This window comes from Pelophylax lessonae, assembly GCF_965119305.1.
Source record: "Pelophylax lessonae genome assembly, chromosome: 7".
In the NCBI taxonomy this organism is placed as follows: Eukaryota; Metazoa; Chordata; class Amphibia; order Anura; family Ranidae; genus Pelophylax; species Pelophylax lessonae.
The window spans coordinates 10046948-10072366 of NC_138774.1; positions in this window are offsets into that span (position 1 = coordinate 10046948).

The window sequence follows — 25419 nt, forward strand, 5'->3', positions numbered from 1 at the left end:
CAGGAGGAAGGAGGTCCTGATTCCTCTATATAGATCTTTATATCACTAGAGGGGTCACCAGCAGGAGTAAGGAGGTCCTGATTCCTTTATATAGATCTTTATATCACTAGAGGGGTCACCAGCAGGGGGAAGGAGGTCCAAATTCCTTTTTATAGATCCTTATATCACTAGAGGAATCACCAGCAGGAGGAAGGGGGGTCCTGATTCCATAAAAATGAAAAATTCCTTTAAATATTGTGCCTGGGGGTCCCCTTACTATGCCTGTAAAGGGGCGCATCTGTACGATGTATGGAGCCTGCTGCAGCATTAGGTGGAAGCGTTTTTGATTTTTTTTCTCTTTTTCGGGTCCGAAGGTCGTTGTGATTGATGATGGATTAACATTGAGGGACGCAATTTTTTTTTTCTTTTTAATAAAAGAGTTGTCAAAAATTTTGTTCTGTGGTTTTTACTTTTTTACACTTTTTTGGTAATTTGGTACCCAATACCCATTCACATGGGGGGGGGCGGGATCTGGGGGCCCCCTTGTTAAAGGGAGCTTCCAGATTCCAATAAGTCCCCCACCCGCAGACCCCCCCAACCACGGCCCAGGATTGTTGGGAAGAGGCCCTTGTCCCCATCCCAAAGCACTCTTCCCATGTTGAGGGCAAGCAGCATGGTATGGTTAAGGAGGGGACCCAAACTCCAGTGGTGTAAGCAGGTGGTGGGGGCATGGTCCCGTCTCCCCCTCTCCCTGATAGGAAAAATTAACTTGAATAAAATGAAGATTCTTCCGGTGCTGCTATATATTATTAGACACTCCCCGGTGTGGTTACCAAAGTCCTTATTTAAGCAACTTGATTCTCTTAGCACCACATTCCTTTGGTCCCCAGGCCCAGCCAGATTTAGCCAGATTTAGCATGAAGGTGTTGTGTAGACCTTGGACACAAGGGGGCTTGGCGTGCCCTAATTTTTATTTGTACTATATGGCAGCCATGCTGGTTCGGGCTCATGGGTGGTTGGTCTCTAAAAAGACCAATGCATCCGAAGTCCTGGAGGCGGCGTTTGCGGGATCGTATGAGACCTTGAGGAATGCTCTTTACAGGGGACCAAAAGCCACTCTTCCCACCTTGACCACCTCCAGGAGAACAGTGGTCAGGGCCTAGCATGTTATCATCACAGTGCCCAATCAGGAACGGGCAATCTAGTCACCCAACACCCCATTATGGTTCAACATGCACCTCTCCGAATTTCGCTCTATCCCTGATCCCGCTATGTGGGCGGGCGGGGGGGGGGGGGGTGAAATCTCTTGCAGACATTTGTGAAGGGGAGTCATTGTTTACGTTTGACAGGCTTAAACATAAATTTCAATTACCGAATTCCTATTTTTTTTTCCGTTATTTGCCGCTTCGGCACGCCTTTAGTACACAGTTCCCGAGGCCCATTGTGAGCCTTGAACGAGATAATTTGGAAACTCTCTTGCGTGATGATACCCTTAGAAAGCCTCATTCTGCCGCCTACAAGATACTCCACCCTTCCATCTAGACTGGTCTGGATGGTTTGCGTGCGGCGTGGAATGCAGACGGACAGGGGTTGGACGAGGAGGAATGGGAAGAAATCTGGGACGGTCCCTTCAAAGATCTGATCGCGACCAGGGATAAGCTGATTCAGTTTAAAATATTACATAGAATTTACCTGACCCCTGGACAACTGCATTGCTTGTTTCCAGCAGTTTCGGCCTCTTGCTGGAGATGCCCCTGTGACTCTTCGCGGTTCTCCCATATTTTCTGGGAGTGCCCTGCGGTCGGGGGCTTCTGGTGAGAGGTGACAGGCTTTGTGTCAGACCTTGTAAAAGGTGTAGTCCCAATGACAATTACTGTTTGTCTTCTGGGATTGGTGGACATTACACAGGCCCCCAGGGCGGTGCGTACTTCGGTGGGGATTCTCTTATTTTATGCTCGTAAGGCGATAGTCCTGAAGTGGAAGTCAACACTCCCTCCTACGATGGGTTTCTGGAAGGGTCTAGTTAATGCTGTGGTACCTCTTTATAAAGATGCTTATATGTCCAGAGGATGTCCTCGGAAGTTTGAAAAAGTGTGGCAATTGTGGGTGAACTCCTCCCTAACAACTGATATCCAAGATTGAGCTCTTACTCTTTGTGATGGGTGCAAGCTTTGCATGAGGTGAATGATCTTTTGATTCTGGTGGGTTGGGGCAGCATGCATGCTTGTTGGTCCTAGATGGTGGGGGAGAGGATATCATGGCATTGTCTATTATTATATGGTCATTCTATTTTCCTGACTTTTGGTTGAAAGGTGCAATTTCAGGCAGTCTAAGCCCTGTTTTTATTTGGGCTGGGATTGTCTTTGTGTTTGCGTTCTGGTAGTGTATAGATGACTATGTTTTGTTCTAGGCCGGGGTATTCCCCAATTGGCTTTGTTATGTCTTCTTAAAAGTTTAAATAAAAAGAATAAAAAAAAAAAAAGGAGGGGGGGGCTGCTCACTTGCCCCCGCCCCTCCCCCACCCTTTCCTGGCCTGCCATCTAGCATGTTCGAGTAAGGGTCCGGTATAGATTTTGGGGGGACCCCACACCGTTTTTTTTTTTTTAAATACAGGGCACTTTCACCCCTTCCTGCCTAGACAAATTTTCAGCTTTCAGTGCATTTCTGGGAAATATTGATCAGCTTGGCATGGCACTGCTCCCTGTCTTTAACATTGGCGTCTGTGGGAAATATTGGACAGCTTGACATGGCACTGCTCCCTGTCTTACATTGGCGTCTATGGGAAATCCCGGTCACCTTGACGTGGCACTGCTCCCTGTCTTTAACATTGGCGTCTATGGGAAATCCCGGTCAGCTTGGCATGGCACTGCTCCCTGTCTTACATTGGCGTCTATGGGAAATTCCGGTCACCTTGACGTGGCACTGCTCCCTGTCTTTAACATTGGCGTCTATGGGAAATCCCGGTCAGCTTGGCATGGCACTGCTCCCTGTCTTTAACATTGGCGTCTGTGGGAAATATTGGACAGCTTGACATGGCACTGCTCCCTGTCTTACATTGGCGTCTATGGGAAATCCCGGTCACCTTGACGTGGCACTGCTCCCTGTCTTTAACATTGGCGTCTATGGGAAATCCCGGTCACCTTGACGTGGCACTGCTCCCTGTCTTTAACATTGGCGTCTATGGGAAATCCCGGTCAGCTTGGCATGGCACTGCTCCCTGTCTTACATTGGCGTCTATGGGAAATCCCGGTCACCTTGACGTGGCACTGCTCCCTGTCTTTAACATTGGCGTCTATGGGAAATCCCGGTCAGCTTGGCATGGCACTGCTCCCTGTCTTTAACATTGGCGTCTGTGGGAAATATTGGACAGCTTGACATGGCACTGCTCCCTGTCTTACATTGGCGTCTATGGGAAATCCCGGTCACCTTGACGTGGCACTGCTCCCTGTCTTTAACATTGGCGTCTATGGGAAATCTCGGTTATGGCACTGCTCATGAACCATAAGTGGCAGGGACACAAAACTTGGGGAGCACAGAGAGGGGACCCAGGACTACAACATACTCTATACATTATAAAAGTGGAGTATGCCTGTACACTACACTGACTGCACTAATCTAACTCAACTCCCTATCCACTAACTACCTGCCTAAGCTCTATTATCATACATTGATAATGTGTGATAATAGAGTAAGCAGCAGCCTTATATAGTATGAGGTGTGGACTTAGCCCCTGAGCCATGATTGGCTAAAGGCACCCTGCCTTTGGCCAACCATGGCTCTGACAGGTCCGGTGCATGCTTTGGCTAATAATCAGCAATCAATGCACTGCAACAGCACAGTGAATTATGGGGCGCTCATCGGCTGGCGAACTTCCCATTTGTTCGTACGAATAACTGATGTTTGAGTGGAACACAGAGCCCATCCCTACTCCTTACATACTAGCATCGGCTACTGCCTCTCTGAAAAGTGATCTACGGTTGATTGCTTTTCAGAGCACAGTGATGAAAGTAGGTTTGCAGGCATTCAGGAGGCAATGCTGCCGCCTTCTGATTACTATTTTTGGTAACTTTTTTCCATTGCGCAAACAGCAATATTGCCTCCAGGGCTTTTTTTCAGCAGGAACGCGGGGGAATGCAGTTCCGGCACCTCCAGCACTGAATGTATGTAATGACAAGGAGTGCTGGGTTGTGCTACACTGTCTATTGATGCTGGCTGCTGAAGGATCTATTGCTGCAGGGGGGGATCTATTCCTGCAGGGGGATTTGTTGCTGCTGGGGAGATCTAGTGTGGCTGTTGGGGGATCTATTGTCTCTGGAAGAGATCTCGTTTTGCAGGGGGGGGGGGGGTCTATTGTTGCTGGGGTAGGTCTTATGTTGCTGAGGGGGATCTATTGTCTCTGGAAGAGATCTAGTTTTGCAGGGGGGGGGTCTATTGTTGCTGGGGTGGGTCTTATGTTGCTGAGGGGGATCTATTGTCTCTGGAAGAGATCTAGTTTTGCAGGGGGTGTCTATTGTTGCTGGGGTAGGTCTTATGTTGCTGAGGGGGATCTATTGTCTCTGGAAGAGATCTAGTTTTGCAGGGGGGGTCTATTGTTGCTGGGGTAGGTCTTATGTTGCTGAGGGGGATCTATTGTCTCTGGAAGAGATCTCGTTTTGCAGGGGGGGGGGTCTATTGTTGCTGGGGTAGGTCTTATGTTGCTGAGGGGGATCTATTGTCTCTGGAAGAGATCTTGTTTTGCAGGGGGGTCTATTGTTGCTGGGGTAGGTCTTATGTTGCTGAGGGGTCAGTTGTTGCTGGGAGGGATCTACTGTTTAGGCAGCAGTCTATTGATCCTGGCTGCTGGAGGGTCTATTGATGCTGTCTGCAGGGGGATCTGTTGTTGCTGCTAAGGGCCTATTGTTTCTGGCTGGATCTATTGTTGCTGGAGGTTTTATTGTTGTTGGCTGCAGGGGATCTATTTTACTGCTTTTTTGTTATCATTAAAAAATGCCATACAAATTACTTAGTACCACAAATAATACTTGGTTCTGTATTTTCTAAAAGGGATGGTACTGGAAGGTGGGTAGTGGGTGGAACCAAGGAACAGTTCACGGAGGAAGGTAGGGGGCGGAGACAAGGGGTAAGTCCAAAAGAGGGAGTTCCTGCACCTATTTTCTGAGAAAAAAAAACCCTGATTGCATCAAAGTACTGCACTGCAACTTCGAGCCAAGTGTTTGGCTCACAGCTGCAGCGTGGCACCATTCATTTACATGGAAGAGTCTGAATGGTGGTGCCACTTGCCAAACTCATCATGAAGTGTTAAAATTCCCTGAATGTGATGGAAAGCATTGCGGGTGCGGAAATGTGTTCTCATCCACATCACCGGCACCATGTCCATTGGTCGGTGGATGGTAAAAACACAGAGCGACCACCTGTATGAAAAGATCCGCACACAGATACAATATGTGAAAAATAACCCCAGACAATGAACAACGTGTGTTCAAAATGATGAAATACAAATAATAAAAATAAAAAACAAATGATAAAAAGAATATAATACATGAACTGACTTTGACACTGAATCCACGTGCTGCAAGGATTCTCCCCTTTCACAGATTCAATGTCAGCTCTTGTATTATATTCTGTTCATTGTTTTCTTTTACTTATATGTATTTTATCATTTCAAACTCACATTTTATTTATCGCCTGGTGTGATTTATATACACTTTATTAGAAACAAGTGTTCACCTGCATGGTGTAGTCTGCAAGATTTTGGAGGGGATGATAAGGGACCACATACAAGACTTTAGTAATAAAAACGGTATTATAAGTAGTAATCAGCATGGAGTTATGAAAAATCGTTCTTGCCAAACCAATCTGTTAACCTTCTACGATGAAGTGAGCTGCCACCTAGATAAAGGAAAGCCTGTGGATGTGGTGTATCTGGACTTTGCAAAGGCCTTTGACACCGTTCCCCACAAACGCTTACTGTACAAACTAAGGAAGGTAGGTATGGACCATAAGGTGAGTACCTGGATAGAGAACTGGCTCCAGGGGAGAGTGCAAAGGGTGGTGATTAATGGGGAGTACTCGGATTGGGCGGGTGTGGAAAGTGGGGTCCCCCAGGGTTCGGTCCTGGGACCAATCCTGTTTAATTTATTCATAAATGATCTAGAGGAGGGGATATCTAGTACAATCTCAGTATTTGCGGATGATACTAAACTAAGCATGCCAATATCTTCTATGCAGGATGTGGAAACCTTACAAGCAGACCTGAACAAAATAATGGGGTGGGCAACTACATGGCAGATGAGATTTAATGTTGAAAAATGTAAAGTAATGCACTTGGGTGCCAGAAACCAGAAAGCAAGCTACTCACTAGGGGGGGAACCTCTGGGTGAGTCTAGGATGGAAAAAGACTTGGGGGTACTGGTAGACAACAGGCTTGGCAGTGGCATGCAATGCCAAGCCGCTGCAAGCAAAGCCAACAGAATACTGGGATGTATAAAAAAGGGGATTCACTCCAGAAATAAAGAGATTATTCTCCCACTCTACAAGACTCTGGTCCGGCCACATCTGGAGTATGCTGTCCAGTTCTGGGCACCGGTCCTCAGGAAGGATGTGCTGGAACTGGAGAGAGTCCAGAGAAGGGCAACAAAAATAATTAGGGGAATGGAGGACATCAGCTATGAGGAAAGACTACAAGCACTGAACTTATTCTCTCTGGAGAAGAGACGATTGAGGGGGGATATGATATCAATGTACAAATACTGTACTGGCAACCCGAGCATAAGGAACACACTATTCAGAGAAAGGGAATACAATAAGACACGTGGCCACTCACTAAAACTAGAGGAAAGGCAGTTTAACCTTAAAATGCGTAAGGGGTTCTTCACTGTAAGAGCGATAAGGATGTGGAATTCTCTTCCACAAGCAGTGGTATCAGCAGGGAGCATCGACAGTTTCAAAAAACTATTAGATGGGCACCTTAGAGACCACAACATACAGGGGTATACAATGTACAACATACAGGGGTATACAATGTACAACATACAGGGGTATACAATGTACAACATACAGGGGTATACAATGTATGGTTAACAGCAAACACACACACACATCATAGGTTGAACCGGATGGACTGATGTCTTTTTTCAACCTCACTAACTATGTAACTATGTAACACAAATCACTAATCAGCCAATCACATGGCAGCAAGTCATTGCATTTAGGCATCTAGATGTAGTGAAAAAGACTTGCTGAAGTTCAAACTGAGCATTAGAATGGTGAAGATAGAGGACTTAAGTTGTTGGTGGCAGACGGGCTGGTCTGAGTATTTCTGGGATTTTCACACACAACCATCTCTCGGGTTTACAGAGAATGGTCTGAAAAAGAGAAAATATCCAGTGAGCGGCGGTTGTGTAGAGGGAAATGCCTTGTTGATGTCCGAGGTCAGAGGAGAATGGGCAGACTGGTTTGAGATGATAGAAAGGTAACAGAAACTCAAATAATCACTCGTTATACCCAAGGTATGCAGAAAAGCATCTGTGAACACATCAAACCTTGAAGCAGATGGGCTATAGCAGCAGCAGGCCACACCAGGTGCCACTCCTGTTAGCTAAGAACAAGAAAATGAGGCTACAATTTGCACAGGCTCACCAAAATCACTATGTGCCATTGCCAGAAAGTTTGCTGTGTCTCTCAGCACAGACAGGAGAGCATGAAGGAGATTCCAGGAGACAGGCAGTTACTCTAGGAGAGCTGGACAGGGCTGTAGAAGGTCCTTAACCCATCAGCAGGACCGGTATCTGCTCCTTTGTGCAAGGAGGAACAGGATGAGCACTGCCAGAGCCCTACAAAATGACCTCCAGCAGGACACTGTTGTGAATGTCTCTGACCAAACAATCAGAAACAGACTTCATGAGGGTGGCCTGAGGGCCCGACATCCTCTAGTGGGCCCTGTGCCCACTGCCCGACACTGTGGAGCTTGATTGGCATTTGACATTGAACACCAGAATTGGCAGCTCCACCACTGGCACCCTGTGCTTTTCACAGATGAGAGCAGGTTCACCCTGAGCACATGTGACAGACGGGAAAGGGTCTGGAGAAGCTGTGGCGAATGTTATGCTGCCTGTAACATCGTTCAGCATGACCAGTTGGATGGTGGGTCAGTGATGATCTGGGGAGGCAAATCCATGGAGGGACGCACAGACCTCTACAGGGTAGACAATGGCACCCTGACTGCTATTAGGTATCGGGATGAAATTCTTGGACCCATTGTCAGACCCTACACTGGTGCAGTGGGTCCTGGATTCCTCCTGGTGCTCAACAATCATGCCTCATGTGGCGAGAGTATGCAGCCAGTTCCTGGAGGATGAAGGAATTGATAACAATGAATGGCTTCCATGCTCGCCTGACCTAAATACAATGGAACACCTCTTGAACATTATGTTTCAGTCCATCCAATACCACCAGGTTGCACCTCAGCAGTGGCAGATGGTGCTCCAGGGGCATCAGACGGACCGCACCATACCCCCCCAGACCACACCAGGCCACACACTATACCCCCCCAGCACCACAGCAGGACCCCAGCAGGATCCCCGACCCCCCCGGCTCACTCACCCTGCCTGGACATCTGGACATGTGCGGTGGCTTTGGCTTCTTCCCCCTCAGTTTTCTGCGTCTCATCCCTCCTCTTCCCTGCCCAATGGCATGGCTTCTCCTTTCGGCCAATCAGGAAACTGGTCTCAGGACCCGCTTCTTGATTGGCCAGAAGGAGGATCTGTGTGAAAATAGTGAATGTTCATTCGCTATTGTCACACAACTGGGTGGGCTCGGGTCGCAGTGCTCCAAGAAGTTTAAAAGACAGGTTCTCTTTAAACTACCAAAAGTCAGCTTAGCCTTACTAACCTTCTTGTGGCATCTTCTCCTAGGGGGGACTTCAAAAGGTATAACAGACAGACAGGTTCTCTTGAAACTACCAAAAGTCAGCTTAGCCTTACTGACTATCTTGTGGTGTGTTCTCCTAGGTGGGACTCCAAGAAGTTTACAAGAAAAACAGGTTCTCGTGAAACTACCAAAAAGTTGTCTTAGACTTACTCACCCTCTTGTGGTGTCTTCTCCTAGGTGGGACTCCAAGAAGTTTAACAGAGAGACAGGTTCTCTTGAAACTACCAAATGTTAACAGACAGATAGATTCTCTTTGAACTAACAAAAACCATCTTAGCCTTACTCACCGTCTTGTGGTGTCTTCTGCTAGGTGGGACTCCAAGATGTTTACAAGAAAAACAGGTTCTCGTGAAACTACCAAAAAGTTAGCTTAGACTTATTCACCTTAATTTAATAGACAGACATGTTCTCTTTAAATTATCAAAGGTCACCTTAGCCTTACTCACCGTCTTGTGGTGTCTTCTCCTAGGTGGGAATCCAAGTAGTTTAACAGACAGATAGGTCCTCTTTAAACTACCAAGTGTCATCTTAGCCTTATTCACCTTCTTGTGGTGTCTTCTCTTGGGCGGGACTCCAGGAAATTTACCAGAAAAACAGGTTCTCTTTAAACTACCAAAAGTCAGCATAGCCTTTCTCACCTTCTTGTGGTATCTTCTCCTAGGTGGGACTCCAAGAAGTTTACAAGAAAAACAGGTTCTCGTGAAACTACCAAAAAGTTGGCTTAGACTTACTCACCCTCTTGTGGTGTCTTCTCCTAGGTGGGACTTCAAGAAGCTTAACAGAAAGACAGGTTCTCTTGAAACTACCAAATGTTAACAGACAGATAGGTTCTCTTTGAACTAACAAAAACCATCTTAGCCTTACTCACCTTCTTGTGGTGTCTTCTCCTAGGTGGGACTCAAAGTAGTTTAACAGACAGATTGGTTCTCTTTAAACTACCAAAAGTCATTTTAGCCTTATTCACCTTCATGTGGTGTCTTCTCCTAGGTGGGACTCCAAGAAGTTTAACAGACAGACAGGTTCTCTTGAAACTACCAAATGTCATCATAGCCTTATTCACCTTCTTGTGGTGTCTTCTCCTAGGTGGGACTTTAAAAAGTTTAACAGACAGACAGGTTCTCTTTAAACTACCAAAAGTCAGCTTAGCTTTGCTAACCTTTTTGTGGTGTCTTCTCCTAGGTGGGACTCCAAGAAGTTTACAAGAAAAACAGGCTCTCGTGAAACTACCAAAAAGTTAGCTTAGACTTATTCGCCTTAATTTAATAGACAGACATGTTCTCTTTAAATTATCAAAGGTCATCTTAGCCTTACTCACCGTCTTGTGGTGTCTTCTTCTAGGTGGGACTCCAAGTAGTTTAACAGACAGACAGGCTCTCTTTAAACTACCAAGTGTCATCTTAGCCTTATTCACCTTCTTGTGGTGTCTTCTCCTAGGTTGGACTCCAAGAAGTTTACAAGAAAAACAGGCTCTCGTGAAACTACCAAAAAGTTGGCTTAGACTTACTCACCCTCTTGAGGTGTCTTCTCCTAGGTGGGACTCCAAGAAGTTTAACAGAGAGACAGGTTCTCTTGAAACTACCAAATGTTAACAGACAGATAGGTTCTCTTTAAACTAACAAAAACCATCTTAGCCTTACTCACCTTCTTGTGGTGTCTTCTGCTAGGTGGGACTCCAAGATGTTTAACAGAGAGACAGGTTCTCTTGAAACTACCAAAAACGATCTTAGCCTTATTCACCTTTTTGTGGTGTCTTCTCCTGGTTGGGACTCCAGTAAATTTTCCAGAAAAACAGGTTCTCTTTAAACTACCAAAAGTCAGAATAGCCTTTCTCACCTTCTTGTGGTATCTTCTCCTAGGCGGGTCTCCAAGAAGTTCAAAAAAAAGACAGGTCCTCTTTAAACTACCAAAGTCAAACCTCCACTTTAGCGTTAAAAAAAAAAGAGAGATATCCAACAAAAAGAGATTCAATAACAATGAATCAGGTCATCAGCGGACCAAAGAAATGGCACGGCAATTAAATCGAACAAGACTCACTACAAAATAATCTGAGAGCGGGGAGGAGGGCTTCACATAAGTGAAAAAGTACAAACACAACCCAACAAAATTACAGGTCAGCCGAACACTGTGACCACTTTTCTCCACAATTGGTTCAATTTAGAAGAGGACATTGTAGCCGTGGTTTCCCCTTATAATTTAAAAGAGAGAAAATAAAGGCCGGCTAACAATAGAAGAAGGTGTTTTTCGTAATAACGTGCTGACCATTAGGTTGAAAAATTCCTTTGAGTCTGTCATAGAGAAGCAGAGGGAATGCGGTGAAGCTTTTATTTCTGACACAATATTACACACATAAATAATTCTTGATTATCCTGTAATGAAAGTAACAAAAATGAACCTTGAAAATACATTCCCGGTGATAAATACATACATTCCACACTGGTTTCTGCGGTTTGCTTCCTTTTTTTTATCCAATAGATCCTTGCGTAAATTCCAAGATCTCTTTTAAGTTCTGCTCATTTGCACAGATTGACCTTCTTCCTCATTTACATTGCATCTATTGATCTCATGTACCTTGCGGCAGGGGCGGACTGACCATTCGGGGATTAGGGCACTGCCCGAGGGCCCAGGGTCAGTAGGGGGCCCCATGAGAGGCTACACATTACAGAAAGAAGCCAGGAACTTCCATGCAGGCTATGCTGTGGTAGATATTTAAATGCCCACTCTATGTGGCTGAGCTGCAATTTGTAGGTGGGGCTTTGTGTGGCTTAAGTGTGGACACAGGGGGCCCCATGATCTCTGATTGCCCGGGGGCCCCATGAGCTATCAGTCCACCCCTGCCTTGCGGTGAATCTCTAGATCAGTGATGGAGAACCTTAGCACCCCAGATGTTTTGGAACTACATTTCCCATGATGCTTCAGAGTGCATGAGCATCATGGGAAATGTAGTTCCAAAATATTTCGGGTGCCAAGGTTCTCCATCACTGCTCTAGACTGTTTGTAGAGCCTTCTAGTAGGTCGCGTCAATACAAGGAGGTCATAGTTCCAAAAACAGGCAAGAGTCGTGAGGCAACCATGGAGGCAGGGGAGGACTGGGCCAGGGGGCAGGGAGGCAAATGCCCCCCAGGCCACTCTGGTGCCCCATAAAAAAAGGCTGCACTGCTTCTGCCACAGACATGCCTAAAGGATTGCTGGTAAAGAGACGTAAAAAGTCCCCACCGCTGACCTATTGAGTGCGGGATGAAGACAAGGACAGAGCACAGCCCAACTCCCCAGCATGGATGGTGTAAACTGTGTCTTAGCAGAGGCCGGTTCCATGCTCCACAGGAGACTCTTCTCCCCTGGCCAGCCCCAACCGAGCTGTCCCAGCTCCCCCCAACCGCCCTCTGCTGGCCAGGTCGGGAACCCGGATTCGGTCGGTGAGTAGAGAGTACCTGGAGCGGAGCTTCAGCCTGGAATGGGGGTCAGGAGGAGGCTGAGAAGAGAGAAAGAGGAAAGGGGGCCGAGTTTCTGCACCATGGGCCTCTGGTTTGTACTTGCCCCCTGGGCTGAAAGTTGCCAGTCAGCCCCTGCATGGAGGTTCAGCAATTTAAGAAAAGGACATCCTCCAACATGCTAAACCTCTACAGGAACCTCTGCACTATTGGCTGTTCTGGGGGTGACGACCTCCTTGTATTGATGCATTATCTACCTGTAGCCAGGCGCAATCTACTTTCTGCCCTCTCCCGCAGCAGCACTGTAGTTGGACAGGAAGTCAGGAGGAACGGGGTTTCCCTATAGTTTCCTGGTTCATTGGGGAAGCAATGGCATTGGATGCTGCTTCGTAACCATACAAAAACAAACAAAGGGCGCGCCTACCTACTGTCTTATTCGGAGACAAATCATTAATTGTATTAAAAGCATAGTAAGTATTACAATCACAAACATTGCTATTGGAAAAAGCGCATCGTTCCATCCAAACAGCATCAATGTGTACATTCGAAACTGAAGACCCCCCATGGGCTGACGCATTTCAGGGATTTCTTCATCCTCACAGCCAACTGCCACCGCGTCCTGTATGTGACTCTGGTGGCCATCTTGGATCAGGCAAAGCCTTTTTAACTACTTAAAGCGGAAGTAAACCGCTGGGCATTTTTTTTTGTACCCTGCAAGGTAAAGGCATAATATGCTAGTATGCATCTCATACTAGCACATTTATGCTACACTTACCTGAAAGAAAGCCTTCCAGCGCTGTGCTGTCACCACTGCAGGCGCTCCTATCTTCACCCGTCTTCCTTCTGGGTTCGCGGACTCTGGCTTTGTGACTTGCCGGAGCCTCGATGACGTTTCTCCCCCATGTGCGTGGATGCCGCCATTTACGGCACAGGACTAGGGTGGCTGTTCCTTTAGATCGCACGCGCCAGTGATGTCACTGGCTATATGTAAAGTAAACGGCGCACATTTAGGAGACAACTTATAGGTAATCTGTATTATAGGTGTACCTGTAGGTAAAAGTCAGAGACAGGAGCTTACTCCCACTTTAACCTCTTGCCGACCAGCCGCCGTTATACAGTATAGGTTTTGCTGGCGGTTAAATCCAATTTCTCTTTCCACCAACACATAAAAACTTTCTGTAACTTTAAAACGATTCTCTTTTCTTACTCGGCGATTCCATGGTGAAAGGTTATAAAGAGCCAAACACCAGGAGCCTGGGATCTAATTGGCGGCAAAGTTCTTTACGATCGTTCTCATGAAACCCTCTTATGGCGATGACGGATGCTTCGCAGACCGTATCAGACGGCAGAAGACAAGAGTAATAAAGACATTTTTTTTTTTCCTTAATTAATCCAAATTATTTTCCTTCTGGTCAGTCACAGTTAAGTCATAAAGAAGGAGGTCATTTAAATGAAGATGATAAAATGGGAGAGATAGAGCCGAGGCGTTGTAAATCATACTAGACCCTTAAGAAATGTTTTTTTTTTTTTTTTTTTTTTTTAATCTCATTTGATTTAATTACTTTGTACAAGAAAGTCTCTATCTCAGACAGATCCCAATTTTGTCCACAGCTAGAACTACACACATTTATTCTTTTATTTTTATATTTTATTTTTTTTTTTTTCAAACATTTTTTTTTTCTTAATTAATCCAAATTATTTTCCTTCTGGTCCGTCACAGTTAAGTCATAAATAAGGAGGTCATTTAAATAAAAAATGATAAAATGGGAGAGATAGAGCCGAGGCATTGTAAATCAGACTAGACCCTTAAGAAAAGTTTTTTTTTTTTTTTTTTAATCTCATTTGATTTAATTATTTTGTACAAGAAAGTCTCTATCTCATACAGATCCAAATGTTGTCCACAGCCATAATTACACCACATTTATTCTTTTATTTTTATATTTTATTTATTTATTTATTTTTATTTATTTATTTATTTATTTATTTATTTATTTATTTATTTATTTATTTCAATATTCTTTTTTTTTTCTTAATTAATCCACATTATTTTCCTTCTGGTCCATCACAGTAAAGTCATAAAGAAGGAGGTCATTTAAATAAAAAAATGATAAAATGGGAGAAATAGAGCCGAGGCGTTGTAAATCAGACTAGATCCTTAAGAAATGTTTTTTTTTTTTTTTATCTCATTTGATTTAATTACCGTACTTTTTACAAGAAAGTCTCTATCTCAGACAGATCCCAATGTTGTCCACAGCCATAACTACACCACATTTATTCTTTTATTTTTATATTTTATTTATTTATTTATTTTTTTTTTCAATAATTTTTTTTTTCTTAATTAATCCAAATTATTTTCCTTCTGGTCAGTCACAGTTAAGCCATAAAGAAGGAGGTCATTTAAATAAAAAATGATAAAATGGGAGAGATAGAGCCGAGGCGTTGTAAATCAGACTAGACCCTCAAAAAATGTTTTTTTTTTTTTTTTTATCTCATTTGATTTAATTACTTTTTACTTAAAGTCTCTATCTCATACAGATCCCAATGTTGTCCACAGCCATAAATACACCACATTTATTCTTTTATTTTTATATTTTATTTATTTATTTATTTTCAATAATTTTTTTTTTTTTTTCTTAATTAATCCAAATTATTTTCCTTCTGGTCCCTCACAGTTAAGTCATAAAGAAGGAGGTCATTTAAATAAAAAAATGATAAAATGGGAGAGATAGAGCCGAGGCGTTGTAAATCAGACTAGACCCTTAAGAAATGTTTTTTTTTTTTTTTTTTTTTTTTATCTCATTTGATTTAATTACTTTGTACAAGAAAGTTTCTATCTCAGACAGATCCCAATGTTCTCCACAGCTAGAACTACACACATTTATTCTTTTCTTTTTATATTTTATTTATTTATTTTTTCAATAAATAAAATATATTTTAAAATAATAATATAATATATTTTAAAATATAAAATCTCCTTCCTCCCCCAGATTTGTACTGGTGGACAGGTCCTGACCTTTGCTCCAAATGTGATAATCTCCTATATAGGTGATAAATAGTTAGACGTATCCCCCATCTCCTGTCAATCATTTGTTACAATCAATGCATTACAGAAGTAATAGATCTCCTTTGTGAGATAAAGACGCAATTAGTTCAACATAATTACATAACTGCATTGTTTAATCAATAAGGAGATATACTACTAAACCCAATTACCGATTCACTCCATAACAGTTCCTTGTAGACCTGAAGGGTAGGGAGGTGCAAATTCATAGGGAGGGGGGGGGGGGTCATTGGTGATCTCTGTACATTGCAGGGATTGTAACAAACTTTGTTGCAGATTTCTACCTTTTGTTATTCTGAAGAAATCATTGTTTGTTCCTCTGTGCTGAGTGGCTCAATTGGGAGTGGTTTTATAATTATCTATCAGCTGTGGCAGCTGCAGGGCTCTAGTGAGGAAATCTGCTGGGCCTGCATCCCTTCAGATGCGTTCCTATTGGGAGTTTCTCACCAAAAATGACATTTGTGTTGCAGGGGATGCCAGAAATCTGACTTGTATCTTAGTGCAGACTTCTGGGAAAATTGGTGAGCCAATCACACAAGCAGGAAATGATGTTTCTGGGGGTGTGGTCAGTATATATTCTGTGTACAGAGTGCCTCCAGGCGGCCATATTGTATTGCATTTTCATAAAATTACAACAGCTGCAGAGTGAAAAGGAAAGGTAATTTTTAATAACATTCAATTACAATATGATTTGTATCACAATTGTATACGTTAGATTGTTTTTTTCTTTATGTGCTGATTTTTTTTCCCCACGAAAGTTGAGATACCCTTTAAAGTGGATTCCCGCCCTCTTGGCAAACTTCAGTTTTATCCATCCATCCTCTCCTCCCCTCCTCTCCTCTCCTGAAGAAGATCTGTGTTTTATTTATTTATTTCTCCTTTTTTTTTTTTTTTTTTGGTCTGTCCCCATGTGCATGTCATTCATCTAGGCCAGGAGTCTCCAAACTGTGACCCGTGGGCTGGAAGTGGCCCTTTGCTTGCCTTTAACTGGTCCTTGGAGCACTATTCCTCCCACTGGCATCAACAATGGGGCACTATTCCTTCCACTACTAGCACTGATGGGGCACTATTCCTCCCACTGACAAGAACGGTGGGGCACTATTCCCCCCCCCACTGACATCAACAATGGGGCACTATTCCTTCCACTAATATTAATGATGGGACACTATTCCTCCCACTGACACCAATGATAGGGCACTATTCTTCCCACTGATACCAATGATGGGGCACTATTCCTCCCACTGATACCAATGATGGGGCACTATTCCTCCCACTGATACCAATGAGGGGGCACTATTCCTCCCACTGATACCAATGATGGGGCACTATTCCTCCCACTGACACCAATGATGGGGCACTATTCCTCCCACTGATACCAATGATGGGGCACTATTCCTCCCACTGATACCAATGACGGGGCACTATTCCTCCCACTGACACCAATGATGGGGCACTATTTCTCCCTTTGATACCAATGATGGGGCACTATTCCTCCACTGAACACCAATAATGGGACACTATTCCTTCCACTGACACCAGAGACTGGGAACAAATTTTCCCTCTGACACTAATCAGAGGCGTACCTAGAGCATTTGGCACCCGGGGGTGGATCCTATATCTGGCACCCCCCACAACTTTAAAATGTAAAAACACCCACAAAAATTTGTAATGTTTTCAAGAATATTTATTGCACACATTTCACATCCCCCCCCCCCATCACAGTGCCCCTTGCAGTATGCCCCCCTGTCTCTCTAATTACAGTTCCCCCTTTTGCACTCTCTGCCTCCCCTGCACAGTCCTAACTTCAGCATAGATAGATAGCTAATATTATTAGCAATGTGTTTAAGTTTGAGTAAGAGATTGGAGACTTGCTAAAGGAGATGGTCAGAGACTGCAGACATGATACAAGAGATGGTCAGAGACTGCAGACATAGTACAGGAGATGGTCAGAGACTGCAGACATGGTACAGGAGATGGTCGGAGACTGCAGACATGATCCAAGAGATAGTCAGAGACTACGGACTTGATACAGGAGATGGTCAGTGACTACAGACATGATACAGTAGATGGTCAGACACGATACAAGAAATGGTCAGAGACTACGGACTTGATACAGGAGATGGTCAGAGACTACAAACATGATACAGGAGATGGTCAGAGACTGAGGACATGATAGAAGATAGAAGAGCACTAGGGGGGCCGGAGAACACAGGGGAAGCAGAGAGCACTGGAGGAGCTATAGGGCATGGAGGGGGGACTGGAGAGAATTAAGAGGGGGTTTGGAAAGCATTGCAGGGGGGTTGGAAGGCGCAGGGGGTGGAGAGCACTGGGGGGGGGACAGGGAAAACCAGGGGGGTTGGGAGCACTGGGGGAGCCAGAGAGCATAGGGAGGGAGATAAAAAGCACTGTGGGGAGCTGAAGAGCACCGGGGGGGGTGTCTAGTGCACCGGGGGGGGGGGGGGTTAAGAGCACTGAGGGGGGGGGGGGTTAAGAGCATTGAGGGGAGGTTAAGAGCATTGAGGGGAGTTGAGAGCACTGGGGGGGGGGTTTAAGAGCACTGGGGGGCCAGCAAAAGAATTTGTATAGGAGAGGGGATGGGGCAGCTGCATATAGATGAATTGATCTTTCCCTATTCTTCCTGCAGGAGGGAGAGGAGGAGAATCAGTTATTCAGCGGCTGCAGGAAGAATAGGGAAAGGTCAATTCCTCTATATGCAGCTGCCCCACCCCCCTCCTATCCAGCAGACACACTTGGGCACTTACCTTTTTCCCGCCGAGGCTCTGCCCCCTTCTTCCCATTGAGGCTCCGCCCCCTTATTCCCGCCGCTAGCAGCGTGGACTGAAGGAGCTGCCTTCGCACTGAGATACAGGATCTGTCACAACACATCGGGCAGAACACCGGCTGACACCCCCCAGTGCGTGGCACCCGGGGCGGACCGCCCCCCGCACCCCCCGTTGGTACGCCACTGACACTAATTATGGGGCACTATTCCTCCCACTGACACCAATGATGGGACACTATTCCTCCCACTGACACCAATGATGGGACACTATTCCTCCCACTGACACCGATGATGGGACACTATTCCTCCCACTGACACCAATGATGGGACACTATTTCTCCCAATGACACCAATGATGGGACACTATTTCTCCCAATGACACCAATGATGGGACACTATTTCTCTTAAGAGTCTCTTAAAGAAGGTGAAAGAGGAGAGCGCAAAAGCTGGCCTGAAATTGAACATTGAGAAAAATAAGATCATGGCAGCCAATCCCATCACTCCTTGACAAATAGAAGGGGTAGAAATGGAAACAGTGACAGATTTTATCTTTCTATGGGGCCAAGATCACGGCAAACGGTGACTGTAGCCATTAAATTAGGAGAAAAAGTGCTGTATAGTCAAAGCCATGGTATTCTCAGTAGTAACCTATGGCTGGGCTGTGAAAGTTGGACCATAATGAAGGATGAACACCAAAGAATTGATGCTTTTGAACTATGGTGTTGGAGAAGACTCTTGAAAGTCCCTTGGATGGCAAGAAGATCAAACCAATCAATCCTGAAGGAACTCAACCCTGAATATTCAGTGGAAGGACAGATCCTGAAGCTGAAACTCAAATATTTTGGCCTCCTAATACGAAGAGAAGACTCATTGGAAAAGACCCTGTTGCTAAGAAACATGAAAGGAAAAAGGAGAAGAGAACGACAGAAAACAAGATGGATAGATAGCATCATTGAAACAATGAACATAAGGATAAGCAAGCTCTGGGAGGCAGTGGAGGACAGAAAAACCTGGCTTGCTATGGTCCGTGATGTCACGAAGGGTCAGTCATGACTAAACGACTAAACAACAAGGTTTATAGATTTCATGTGTATTATTCCAGTTTATGTTACACCCTGGGTTGCTGCTGTCTCCACTTGAAGGCAAATTTAGATACTATGTTTTAGCTCATGGCTGATTGGTATGCTTCACCAAACCATGGTGGTGAGTTGTTGTATTTGCATGTGTCCCCATGTGCACTTGTTGTTCCCTCTGCACTGTTATGTGGCCTGGACTTTCGCACTGGCCCCAAAAATGGTAACCAATGTTAACTATGACACCTTTAGATGCACAGTATATTGAATATTTACTACATATTCTTATTTATCTAGAAACATCTGCTTAAGCTCCTGAAGAAGTCTGGAGGCGAAAAACATGTACAGCTTGCACAAGCAACATCAACTTTTACCAAGCTGCCTGGATACTGGCAGCCGCACTTCCTTGAAGCATTTACTACTTATTGGGATGGGTGTTTGTTGGTTTTGTTGGTGTGATTAGCCCAATTCAGATAGCAGATACACTGATATTTTATATGTAATTTCATGCTTTAGAAATTTTGTAATAAAATTATGAATTTTTAAAGAATTGTTGATTTGTAGTGCATATGAAGTCCATGGTTTCTAAATCACTGTATCTAGACACTGGAAACCCATGGAAGGAGCCCACCTCATAGGTGTGCGCAGCCTATTGCATTAGGGTGTGCACCCCAAAGCTCAAACACAGGGTACCAATCACTCACCATGTTCATTCAGAGAGAATAGGAGCCCGTAAATTACATACTTACAGGCCCCTGGCTTCACCCAGTGGTGGGATTCAGCCGGTTCGCACCGGTTCCATAGAACCGGTTGCTAACTTTCTGCAAGTTCGCAGAACCGGCTGAATCCCTCTGCGCGTCTGAGGAAGCGCAGGACAATTGAATGTCCCGCGCTCGGACAGACGTGGCGGCCGGGGGGCGGAGCAGTGCGCTCCTCCCCGCCCATTCTGTGACAATAGCGAATGATAATTAGCTATTGTCACATGATCCTCCTCCTGGCCAATCAGGGAGTGGGTCCTCCCGCTTCCTGATTGGCCGAAAGGCAAACACCGTGCCATTGGACGAGGAGGAGGCGCCGCGGGAGGACTCGGAGACGCGGGGAGCCGACTGCGAGACCGTCCATGAGGTAAGTGCATGGGTCTCGCGGGGGGGGGATCGCTGGCACTCTGCAATTGGGGGCAATGCTGTGGCTGGCACTCTGCAATTGGGGGCAATGTTGTGGCTGGCGCTCTGCAATTGGGGGCAATACTCTGGCTGGCACTCTGCAATTTGGGGCAATGCTGTGGCTGGCGCTCTGCAATTGGGGGCAATGCTGTGGCTGGCGCTCTGCAATTGGGGGCAATGTTGTGGCTGGCGCTCTGCAATTTGGGGCAATGCTGTGGCTGGCGCTCTGCAATTTGGGGCAATGCTGTGGCTGGCGCTCTGCAATTGGGGGCAATGCTGTGGCTGGCGCTCTGCAATTGGGGGCAATGCTGTGGCTGGCGCTCTGCAATTGGGGGCAATACTCTGGCTGGCACTCTGCAATTGGGGGCAATGTTGTGGCTGGCACTCTGCAATTGGGGGCAATGTTGTGGCTGGCACTCTGCAATTTGGGGCAATGTTGTGGCTGGCACTCTGCAATTTGGGGCAATGCTGTGGCTGGCGCTCTGCAATTGGGGGCAATACTCTGGCTGGCACTCTGCAATTGGGGGCAATGTTGTGGCTGGCGCTCTGCAATTGGGGGAAATGTTGTGGCTGGCGCTCTGCAATTGGGGGCAATGTTGTGGCTGGCGCTCTGCAATTGGGGGCAATGTTGTGGCTGGCGCTCTGCAATTGGGGGCAATACTCTGGCTGGCACTCTGCAATTGGGGGCAATGTTGTGGCTGGCGCTCTGCAATTGGGGGCAATGTTGTGGCTGGCGCTCTGCAATTGGGGGCAATACTCTGGCTGGCACTCTGCAATTGGGGGCAATGTTGTGGCTGGCACTCTGCAATTTGGGGCAATGCTGTGGCTGGCGCTCTGCAATTGGGGGCAATACTCTGGCTGGCACTCTGCAATTGGGGGCAATGTTGTGGCTGGTGCTCTGCAATTGGGGGCAATGTTGTGGCTGGCACTCTGCAATTGGGGGCAATACTCTGGCTGGCACTCTGCAATTGGGGGCAATGTTGTGGCTGGCGCTCTGCAATTGGGGGCAATGTTGTGGCTGGCACTCTGCAATTTGGGGCAATGCTGTGGCTGGCGCTCTGCAATTGGGGGCAATACTCTGGCTGGCACTCTGCAATCATTAGGGGCAATGCTGTGGCTGGCACTCTGCAATCATTGGGGGCAATGCTGTGGCTGGCACTCTGCAATCATTGGGGGCAATGCTGTGGCTGGCACTCTGCAATCATTGGGGGCAATGCTGTGGCTGGCACTCTGCAATCATTGGGGGCAATGCTGTGGCTGGCACTCTGCAATCATTGGGGGCAATGCTGTGGTCACTGTGCATTGAAAGGGGGCATGCTGGTCTCTCTGCATTGAAAGGGGGCACTCTGGTCACTGTGCATTGAAGGGGGCATGTACACTGGTCACTGTGCATTGAAAGGGGGCACGCTGGTCACTGTGCATTGAAAGGGGGCACGCTGGTCTCTCTGCATTGAAAGGGGGGCACGCTGGTCTCTCTGCATTGAAAGGGGGGCACGCTGGTCTCTCTGCATTGAAAGGGGGAACGCTGGTCATTCTGCTGGGAAAGTCGGAACTGGTTACTAAAATTTTTGAATCCCACCACTGGCTTCACCCACTCATTCTAAAACATCCCCCTGTGTGTGCCTACAGCAGCAGACGTGGGAGTAAAAAGGAGAAAAAGGAGGGAGGCTGGCAGCACTGGGGGGCAGGGCAGTAAGGGGAATCTGCTCTGCACAGGGTGATTAGGGTGTGCCCAGGCACACCTGGCACACCCTGTGCGCACACCTATGGCCCACCTACGCTCCAGACAATGACAGGTAACAGCAGAAGATCCTGGGAGCCGCCCATCAGAACAAGACCTACTGTGTGTAGACAATGAAGTCTCAGTCTGAACCCCTGCCAGGTCACGGGCCCAACGTGTTTCACTCCCCCCCCCCCCCCCAGGAGCTTATTCCTGGGGATCACAGCAGGTCGTCTTCTTCTGATGTCCGGCTCCCGGGATCTTCTGCTCTACTCTATCTAGACACTTAAATAAAGCAACCACATTTTTTAAAATGTCATATAGTGGGGAGAGTGTTTTTTTTTTTTTTTTTACACAAACACTTTTAGGCCCCTTTCACACTTGTGCGACTTGTCATGCGATTTTGGAAGGCAAAATCGCATGACAAGTCGTTCTCCATTATTTCCAATGAGTACCATTCATATCAGTGCTACTTCAAAGTAGTCCCTGCGCTACTTTGGCACGATGTTGAGGCCAAAGACATTCAAGCCCAGTCAAAATCGCAGCAAAAGTTGCAGCAAAAAGTTGCGGTAAAATCGTGCGACTTTGAAGTCGCACAAGTGTGAAAGGGGCCTTACTGAGGAATGAGAAAGCATAACAGAGAGAACAAGCAATCAGGATAAAATCCATAAATGAGAACAGAAAAACAACATATGTGATACAGATGTTTGGCACATAATCTATGGTACGTAATGGGAGAGGGTTTTATCAATCCTTTTAAATTAAAAAATCCCAATAAGCGTATTTTGATTGGTTTGCGCAAAAGTTATCGTGTCTACAAACTAGGGGAAAGATTTATGTCATTTTTATTTATTTATTTCATTTTTTTTTACTAGTAATGGCGGCGATCTGTGATTTTTAGAGGGACTGCGACATTGTGGCGGAAAGATCGGACCCCTAACTGACATTTTTGACACTTTTGGGGAGGACCAGTGACATTACTACAGTAATCAATGCTAAAAACATGCACTGCTACTGTAATAATGACACTGGCAGGGAAAGGGTTAACCCAGGGGCGATCAAAGGGTTAAGTGTGAGCCTAGGGGGTGCTTTCTAACTGTATGGGGGAGGGACTTGTGGAATCAACACAGAGACATGTGATCCTAAATAGGAGGGTCACAGGAGCTCTGTGTTCATTCCAGAGAGAACAACGGTCTGCTGTGTTTACAACAACAGACCGTCGTTCTTTCTCAGCGGGGAGCGATTGCGGGTGCCCGGCGACAATCGTGGCTGCCGACGCCGTGGATCGGCTTCCCCGCTTCCTAATGGGGGCGGAAGCACGGCTCTGGCGGCGCGCGTGCGCCCCCTAGAGCGCTCCCGTGAACCGCTGTACAGGTACGGCGCTTCGCGCAGCCGAGCCAGCCTGCCAATATATCTGCGCCGGGCAGTCAGCAAGTGGTTAACCAGTGAACTCAGGACACTGATCGCTTCGCTTACAATTTTTTTAAGGCCGTCGTTCTCTCTCCACCGGGAAAGATCGCGGGTGCCTGGCGGCAATCGTGGCCGCCAGCCCTGTGGATCGGCTTCCCCACTGCCTAATGAGGCCTCAGGAGCGCCAAGCCAGACTGCTGCAGTATATCTGTGGTGGGTGGTCGGCAAGTGGTTAAAGTAATGCAGTGCCGTATCTCAAAAATTGGCCTGGTCATGAATGGGGGTAAACCTTCCGTAGGTCAAGTGGTGAAATCATTTTTTTTTTACTGAACGAAAAAAACATATAAAGAAAAAGTTGGATTTTAAGGGCCACACAAGGAGGGATGATCACACTTGTATAAAATAATTAATTTTATTACATCCATATACATGTAGCGTAAAAAACATTTACACAAAAACACGAGATAACCATAACAAAAAATATTTGCATAAGGAATATTATAAATACAAAAATATGTCCCCGATTGAAATGTATGTAGGTCTTCAAAGTCAACGTGTTTCGCCACAGGCTTCTTCAGGGCTAAACAGACCTTACAGACTTATCTGACCCTTGACATGCCCCAGGCGAATTCCCTCCGGGGCCGGCACCGGGACCATATAGGGAGGAACGACCATTAGTGTTAGTAAAAAAAAAGTGCTCCTAAACTAGTGGAGCCACTAGAGGAAACAGCAGACCCAGTATGTGCGATGGATACATTTCATCATCAAATTCAGACTATTCACTCACTACTAAAGACTATTAAACAGGCATATAGTCCTTCTCTGTTTTCCTGGCTCAACCTCAGATATCAAGACTGTGACGGAACCGCGGACCCACACTGTTTGGACCTTGGTGACCCCCTGACTATATTTTCTGGTTCACAACTTCATGTATCAACTCTGTATTGTATTTCATTTATGTTTTTTGATGCTAATTTGCATCTATGTTTTTAAACAATCGACTGACCATTTTTGATAATAGAATTATACCTTTTTAATTGTGGTGTTTATAGTTATCTATTTCATGCCATCATATCACTGCCTCCAAAGTCCCAGGTTTGGTGGTTCCATCACTGTACATTTCCCCTTGAGGGGCCAATCTAGGGATTGGTACAGTTGAGGAACACCCTAACAATATTTTTTCCTACGTTTGAAAGGGATGTGGCAGCCGCAGTAATCATTGGCCGAAGGTGTCCAGTGTCGGCATTTTATCACTTCACAATCGCCGACCCACACTGTACTTGTGGTCTTCTGTCAGTATACAGCTTCCTTGCAGTCATGAACATATACAACAGGTTTTCCCAGCCAGCCGCCCTCATACAAAGCTAGCCAACAACTTAGCTTGCACTGGAATCACTCTTTATTGAACAGTCACACAGAATTTATATACAGCATGGACCTCCCCCTCCTGATCAGATTACCACACACAGGTCAGGGGGTGCCTGATTACATTATCATATGCAGATGAAATTATATACAGAAATAGAATTAACCTGAACTAATTATCTAGCCATCTGAATAGAACAATGTGGGTTAATTAAAATTTAAAAATGGGACAGGCAGACTTAACACAATCCACATCCCACCTCAAAACAGACAATAGGACAAGACTGCCAATGACAAGCTGTCCGTCTCCTGCATTGAAATACGTGGAATACACATCTACGTATTGCTATGATTATTTAGGTGTCACAGACTTCATGGCAATAGGCTATAGGTCTCATAGTGTAAAGTGGGATTAAATCTTCATAGTTCTTGAGAGATCTTGTTGATAAATATTACTCTCCCATTTGAAGTTATCCAAACCACATTCTCAGTGTCCATCAAGTATCTTTC